The 7,845-nt window shown below is 33.9% G+C and overlaps 1 long non-coding RNA gene across 1 annotated transcript in view; it reads right to left on the bottom strand.

Moving 5' to 3' along the window:
- Window positions 1–424: 424 nt before the first annotated feature.
- LOC129229978 (uncharacterized) overlaps window positions 425–7,845 on the bottom strand; it is a 15,593-nt gene continuing 8,172 nt past the window's right edge. Inside the window, exon 3 of the long non-coding RNA XR_008581136.1 lies at window positions 425–473. This is a non-coding gene — a long non-coding RNA (uncharacterized LOC129229978). The remainder of the gene's footprint in view (window positions 474–7,845) is intronic.

Raw genomic sequence — 7,845 nt, 5'->3', positions numbered from 1 at the left:
TATATACAAGCACACCAGGAATAGTTGGACCACTTAATGCAAAGTTACCATTATAATGCTTATCTTACGGTTAACATATGGAAAATAAATCATATACAAATATGTACCTTACCATATGACCCTTTCCCGCACAAAAATACATTCTCAACATATCATTCCAGTGCAAAAATGCCTGAGAGTATAGTGAACTGGAGCATTTTATACATTTATATGCTTACCTATAGGTGACAGCAAACAAGACTTTTTTATTCCATTAAAATCAGGAGAAATTTCTTTCATCGCAGAAGGGCAGAGATCAAAAGCTAGGGAGCTGGTATGTCTGCAACAGGCAAACGGCGATATTAAAAATTGGGCTTCACCTGGAAAAGCACTTCAAAAGAGAGCCAACTTTAAAAAAAACGGGCAATCTTTGAAGCTACTTCACCGGGCACCCAAACTGATGCTGCTGACAAAGAAGCTTCTGTTAAGAGTTCCTGGAAGAAGAAAATAATTATATTTTAAAACTTGTGAAATCTTATAATCTAATTTAGTATATTCTAAATTAACTAATTTTTATTTTAAAACATTAGGGATGTGTTTATGAACGAACAGGTCTTAAAGAACCGGGGTTTAAGCTAGGTACTTTAGCATAAAAGCTAAAACTGAGTGAAAATGCTGAAATATTACATTCTCATATATTTACATATGCCTCAGTGTGTTTCTGAAATGAATCTACAGTTTTGAAAATAAATTACATATTTTACCTGTGACATCTTTGAAGTAAGTACAGCAGCTGTCATACATTTTTTCTCTTTTTTAAAAAAATTAATTAATATTTTCGTTCAGCAAAAGAGCGAAAATACATAGTTGTATTTCCGCGATTGAGTTAGTGTTTTCACATTTATGTGTTACGTACGTTCGTGCAAAAAATGTGACCGCATAGGAAACCCTGAAAAGAACGAATCCTAAAAATGAAAGTCAGAATGATCTCCTAAAAAATTAATGACCATTTTTTTGAAAATTGTATTGATGCACTTGTGATAAAATCTTTTTTATTTTAAATTACTATTAACAACCATCTACAATTTTTTAACTCTCAATTAATTGAAATTTTTCTCTCTTGATGCAGTATAATCATTTCAAAAAATTTTTACTTTCAGCTACATTCATTATTTTTCTTTAACTATTGTAGGTCATTTGCGTTTTTTCGATGTGTCGATTTGTCATATTTGGTGTAACTTGTTTAGGCCGTAGATTAGAAACAGGAAATGAATAAATTTTTCTGAAAAATGGGATGGATGCACCCACTCAGCAGCCGTTCAAAAGGTTTGGGAGGGGGGGGGGGGCTTGAAAGGAATCGTTTCAACATAATGTCATATGAGCTAAAAAAAACTGTAGCAAAAAAATTGGTTGATAAGAAGGGTGGCCACTCAAAAGGGTTTTACTGCATTCAATGTTTGAAAAGATATTGTATTCAAAGCAGCGTACATTTTCTGAACACTTTGATCAGTAAAACATTGAGCAAGGACGTAGCCAAGGGGTGGGTTCATGGGGTCCGGACCCCCCCCTTCCCGAAAGACCCCTCTCCTTTTTCTCAGTTGTTGCATCTCGCATCAACAAAATTTTTCCGAAAGATAATGATTTTATAAAACGCAGCATTCTCTCCCGTTAAATATTCCCAGTAATCGGCAATTTTCTCAGCGCTTGAGTCAATTCAGAACACGAGAACCTCGTGCAACAACTGCAGGTTCCCAATTTTCGTCTGCTTTTTGCTGTGTCACCTACTCCGTCCGGAACGGGGAAATGTCCCTTTCGACTTTCAAACCAGCTGGGTCCTGTGACCTTGAAATTCAGCCCCTCTCCTTGGTCCATCAAATTGCCATTGGCAGAGTAAAAACAAGCATTTATTGAAACTTCCGCCGTATCCCACAGTCTCATTGGCGTGATTTTCTTTATTTCTTTCTCTTTTCTTTTTGGATTTTCGTGGATTTCGTAGACGCATGTTGTACGAAAGACAGCCAGAGTGAGGTGCGTTCCTGGTGAATCAGTAATTGAATTCCGATTCTTTTCTGTTTTAACACGCAGTTTTTATCTACGTCATACTTATAGGAAACATATCTTGAACAAAATTGTATGCAAAAGAAAATTAAGTTTACCCAAACTAGGTAAGTCGCAGTGCTCCCTTTTAAAGTTTTCTTGATAATACGAGCAATTTTACGTGTTAATGTGTTTTTCCATTTAAAAACTAATTTTAGATTCTAAGCCAGCAGCGAAAAAAGAAATTCTACACATTTCGTGTGTTTGAGGATGAGAAAAATAATTATTGATTTTTTTTCATTTGAACTCTATATTTTTGGCATGTTTCATTTCAGATTCATTTTATGTTTTGATAAAAATTTTATTTGAACTTTTAGATTACTTTTAACATCTCTCTCCTTTCTGAATAACAAATTACGTAGATTTTTTACTGATGTTTTCTCCCAATATTTCAGCATGATCATGCAACATATTAAATGCCCCAAAAAAAATTCGTGTTTGAAGGTAAAATAAATAAAAAAATAAAACTTGAAGTTGATGTAACAAACTTTTTACGGTATCAAGATTTTATAGAAAAATTAAATTGAAAATTACTTGAATATTTTACTGTGATCAGTTTATGAAATTACAAGTTCGGCCATATTAACGCATGTAATAAGTAATTTATTTGAAATTATTACTTTTAAATCTTACTGAATTGTGATTCTATGATCCCAAAAGAAAAACAGTTAGTTTTTAATTAACGAAAAAAAATCTTATTCAATGTTGTTCCATAAAACATATTTGTATTTGCATCATTGGAATACATTTTCTGATTTTTATTCACTGGCTTTGTACTAAGGAGTTATTTAATTAGCATCTATGCATCCATCTTTAGTAAATTGTGAAGATAGCATTAAACGTAACAAAAAACAGGCATGTGCATTTAACTATAAATTACTAGGTGAAAACTACCGCTATTTACTGCGTTACAAGCAAAGAAACAAAAGAGGTGAATACGAGGTAAAGGTTTTTGAGCTTTTCTTTTATATATTGCCTTTTTTTTAAACACTTATTTTCTTCAAGCTAAAGATATTTACTATTTCTTGCAATAGAGTGTTTTGCTAACATCGTATTAAAGAAAAAAAATCATTACCTGCGTCGTATAATATGATATGTATTGTTGTTAAAATTAACAACATGTTGTTAAAATAAAATTACACAGATGCTTAATTTAATTCATTAGATATACATTCCATTAATCGGCATGTAAAAGATCCCTTAGGTCGTTTGACTGTGAATACTCTTGACAAAATTAAATTCCTTTTGCAGTTTCGCACCGAAGAGAGCTCAGGTGTCCATCTGGTGGAAACTGGGCATCGAATTTTCCTGTGACATTCACATCCGCGCCTCAATGGTGGCATATGAATGACTGGATGCCATATCGTTGGTTCGCACTTGTTCCGCAAAAGGCTAAAGCCTCTAACACAGCCCCGTTAGAAAGAAAAAAAATAATGATAAAAAACGGCAATACGCCTTTTTCAATATTTAAAATTTTTTCGAACAGCTTTCACCCTTTGAGGACTGGCGACACCATTTATTTCTTGCTTCTCTTTTTTTTTTCAGCTAACTGAAATCACTGTGTTAGTTGGCTGAAGAAAGAAAAAATATATAGATAAAAAATGGTTGCCACAAAGGAAGCTTCCGTCCCTCAAAGAGTTAATAGTTTGTTCAAGCTTTTAATTGATGATTAGGAATGATAATTAGAAAACGGATAATATTGGAAATATCATTCTATTTCGTGTTATCAAAAGAATATTATAAATGTAAATAAATAAAAACTAATTCAAGCTTTTTAAATGAAACCTTGTTAATATTTCTGTTGAGAGAGTTGTGGGATTTTGCCTGAAATGTTGTTCAAATCGGACAGGGTTACGTTATGTAACATTCATATAGTTATACATTCGACTCTATAGATATAGATTTATTTATCCTCATATAAATAATGCCGATGATCGAGTAACCCGCGTGTTTCAACAATGAATTCGCCCCACGGCATGATATGTAATTCAATAATATGTTTTGGTAATATTTAACATGCAAGGAAAGGCTTTATTTTGACAAGGCTGAACTCGATCCGGTAACTTAAACAGTTTTACTGGTAAGACTGTGTCATATCAGAGGAATGGAGAAACGAAAACAATGAACGCTATCTACTGGAGTTTAGGGTTAATGCACTGGTGTTAAGAGTTAAAATTTCAACTATCAAAATATCACCAAACAGGCAACTGCTTCGTTCAAATGAAGAAGAGTTGAAGCAATTTTCACCTGCCATGCCTTGACGGGTGACTTTCTAGTTTTCAAATAAAATGGCATAAGTACAAATGTACATATTTTGTTGAAATATATTACAAAGCTTTAATATTTTATTAAATTATCGCATTCATTTTCCAAGTAATTTCTAGAACAGTTTTCGTTTTCCGTTTTTCTTTTATTGTGCCCTTTTTATTAATAGAAAATATATCACTTATTTTCAGGAGGACAGAGGTTCACCCATATTTGGAAACTTTGTATGTGATAACTTTTAGTTTAATGTTAATTTACAAACTGACAATAATTAATTTACCACTTAAGGGTGCTCTTCACTGAGAGTCTGAAAGATTCGGATCTAATGTTAACCTACGGGGAAAGTTGGAGCTTGTTTTACAAAATTCCTTTGAAGTTTTCGGGTCAATTTTTTTTCTGAGTATTTTTCAAGCCTATGTCAGTGTATTTTAGTTTTTATTTTTTTGATACGTCCATTCTTCGATTTTTTAAAATTCGAGAAAAAATGAATTTCTTCGAAAACGAGGTACTGTTGGACCTTTCGCTCTGTAAAAAAGCTGCAAATCGTGCTATCGAAATTTTAAGAACGCCCCAACACGCAAAATATTTCCACCTCTCTTTTGAGACTAAGTTTGAAATGATGCGACCATTTCTAAAAAAATAACGGAGTTCCAACCATCTGAAATATTTTCGAAAAAGCTCAATTTCTCTACTAAGCCACGCCTCCCACCAGTTCGTCCTTCCTTGGGGGGAAAAACCGGGTGAGGTGTATAAGATTTACAATCATTAGCGCAAACGACCGTTTCCATTTACTACTCCCCTCTTTTCCGGAGGCATTTTTCAATGAAGGAATGAATGAGTGCTTTTGAAAGTGAATCCACATGCTTGGAAACATCTTCACGATTTGATTTGTGTTTAGAAAGGATATAGTTTTTAAAGAGTGCTTCTGAGATAATTCTTGTGAATTCTTGTGCTAAATGACCTCCTGAATCCAAATATGACCACCTTCTTCCATTCACACGTCCCGCTTTTTTGGTAATGTCGCCCGAAATTTTTTTCAGTTTTTGACAGTTTCATAGCCAGTATTTTTATCTGGAGGGAAAGGGATCGTTATATTATACATTAATACTTTTCTGAGGGGCTAGAGAGGTGCTAAGTTTGTACGCAAGAACATATGGAGGAAATTGGTTAACTCATGGGGGGTATTACCACTTATTATATTTTTAAAATCATCAAAACCCATCCTTTTTTCTAGGGGTTTGTTTTACAATTTCCCCCCCCCTTTTTTTTGGCATAAAACCAGAGTATAGGACTAACACCTATAAACCCTATATCCGAAAAAAAAAAAAAGATTCACGTTGTAAATTTAAAAAAAAGGAAGTATCGCATTTTGCGTAAAGTTGCATCGCAGACCTTCAGTGAAGAACCTTTCCGTGTTACTCAAATTAATTCACGGATATAATTAAGATTAAAATGATCTTAAGTATGCTTGTAATATAGCATTAATGAATATTTCTATTTCTGGGGATGCACTACTCCCATTACTTTTCACTATATCAAGAAAGCATAAACAATGGAGGTGGTGCATTCAAAGAAAGATAAATATGTATATTAATGCTATTTTATAAGCAAATTTAAGGGTGCTTTTCACTGAGAGTCTGAAAGCGTACGGATCTAATGTTAACCTATGGGGAAAGTTGGATGAAGGTTTTACAAATTCCTTTGAAGTTTTCATGTAAATTTTTTTCCGAGTATTTTTCAAGCCTCTGTCTGTGTTGTGTACTTTTTGCTTTTTTGAAATATCCATTCTTTGATTGTTTAAAATTCGAAAAAAAAAATGAATTTCGTTGAAAAAGGTGGTAGGTACTGTTCGACATTTTGCTCCATAAAAGATCTGGCAAAATATTTCCAGCAGCATCTGAACACCACTGCTTTAAAAACTGGCAAGGTACATCTTCTGCGATGGAGGCGGATATAGTAATCGAAGGATTTTCTAAAAGTGTAGAAATGCATGGGCTGAAATACACAAGTATCATAGCAGATGGAGACAGTAATGTTTATAAAAGAATATTAGATACTAGGCCGTATGATTCAACTGTCCAAAAAATTGAGTGCAAAAACCATTTGATTAGAAACACTTGCAATAAATTGAGAAACCTTGCAAAAAATAGCAGCAGTGGTTGCGTAATTGCAAGAAAGCAGTTAGGCAATCACATTTTGCGCTTACAGAAGGCGATAATCATGGCAATAAAATTTCGAAAGTCAGGAAAAGAACCGTTACAAAAATTGATTCGGGACCTCAAGAATGATATTATCAACATCCCGTATCATGTGTTTGGCAGTCATGAAAATTGTGCAAATTATTTTTGTAACGGGACAAAAAATGACCCAAATTTAATTCCTTTCATGAAGGACAAAGGGATTTTGTACAAAATTATGGATATATTCGGTGATTTATCGAATCATGCAAATAGCTTATTGTATGACGTAAACAACAATGCAGTTGAAGAATTCAACAGCATAGTTGCAAAATTTGTGGGTGGGAAGCGGGTGAATTATTGTTTAAAAGGGGGATATCAATCGCGTTGCAATGCTGCAGCTGTGTCATTCAACAGCAAATCGCCAATAAATGCTTTATATAAGCATACATACAACTGCAGTCCAGGAACATTCAGTAAAGGTTTTGAAAAACGGAAAGCAGCAAAAGCATTGATACGATCAAAAGTAAAGCGCAGGCGAAAGTTATTCACAAAAGAGAAACCCGATAAATTTTACGGAAATGCTGCGGAAAAACCAGATTTATCACCTGAACTCTATGAAGAAAAAAAACAAAATTTCTTAAGCAAATTAAATATAACAAAAGAAGAGAAAAAGTTTTTTCATCTACTGTTTTGCAAAGCATGTCCACAGAATGGATGGAAGAGCGCCGAAAGAGACTTACGGCATCAAATTTTGGAGATGTCTGCGCGAGACTCCCTTATACAAGTTGCGCAAATTTGGTAAAAAAGCTGCTATACATTCATACTTCCACTTCGTCTATGGTGTATGGCAAGCAAAATGAAGTCAATGCAATACACGAGCTCAAAAAAGTGAAAATTGATGTAAATCCATGTGGATTGATTATAGATGAAGAGTTACCTTTTCTTGCCGCTTCGCCCGACGGTCTTCTTGAACAGGATGGTATTATTGAGATAAAATGTCCATCATCCTGTTCTGATTTGACTCCCGTAGAGGGAATACTTCAAAGGAAAATAAAGTTCTGGAAACTGGGAAGAGACAAATTAAGCTATGAAGTAAACAAAAAGCATTCGTATTTTTTTCAAATTCAGGGGCAGTTACATATCAGTAAGAGGTCGTACTGCATTTTTGTTATTTGGACTCCTAAAGGCCTTCTAACGGAGAAAATTCTAAAGGATGATACATTTTGGGAAAATAACATGAAAGAAAAATTGACAAAATTTTATTTGGATTGTATATTACCAGAACTACTCGATCCCAGATATCTGCGATCGATGCCAATCAGAG

The sequence above is a fragment of the Uloborus diversus genome, chromosome 9 (genome assembly GCF_026930045.1).
Source record: "Uloborus diversus isolate 005 chromosome 9, Udiv.v.3.1, whole genome shotgun sequence".
Lineage (NCBI taxonomy): Eukaryota > Metazoa > Arthropoda > Arachnida > Araneae > Uloboridae > Uloborus > Uloborus diversus.
The sequence above is the reverse complement of the archived record's forward strand: the minus strand, read 5'-3'. Positions and strand labels throughout refer to the sequence as shown.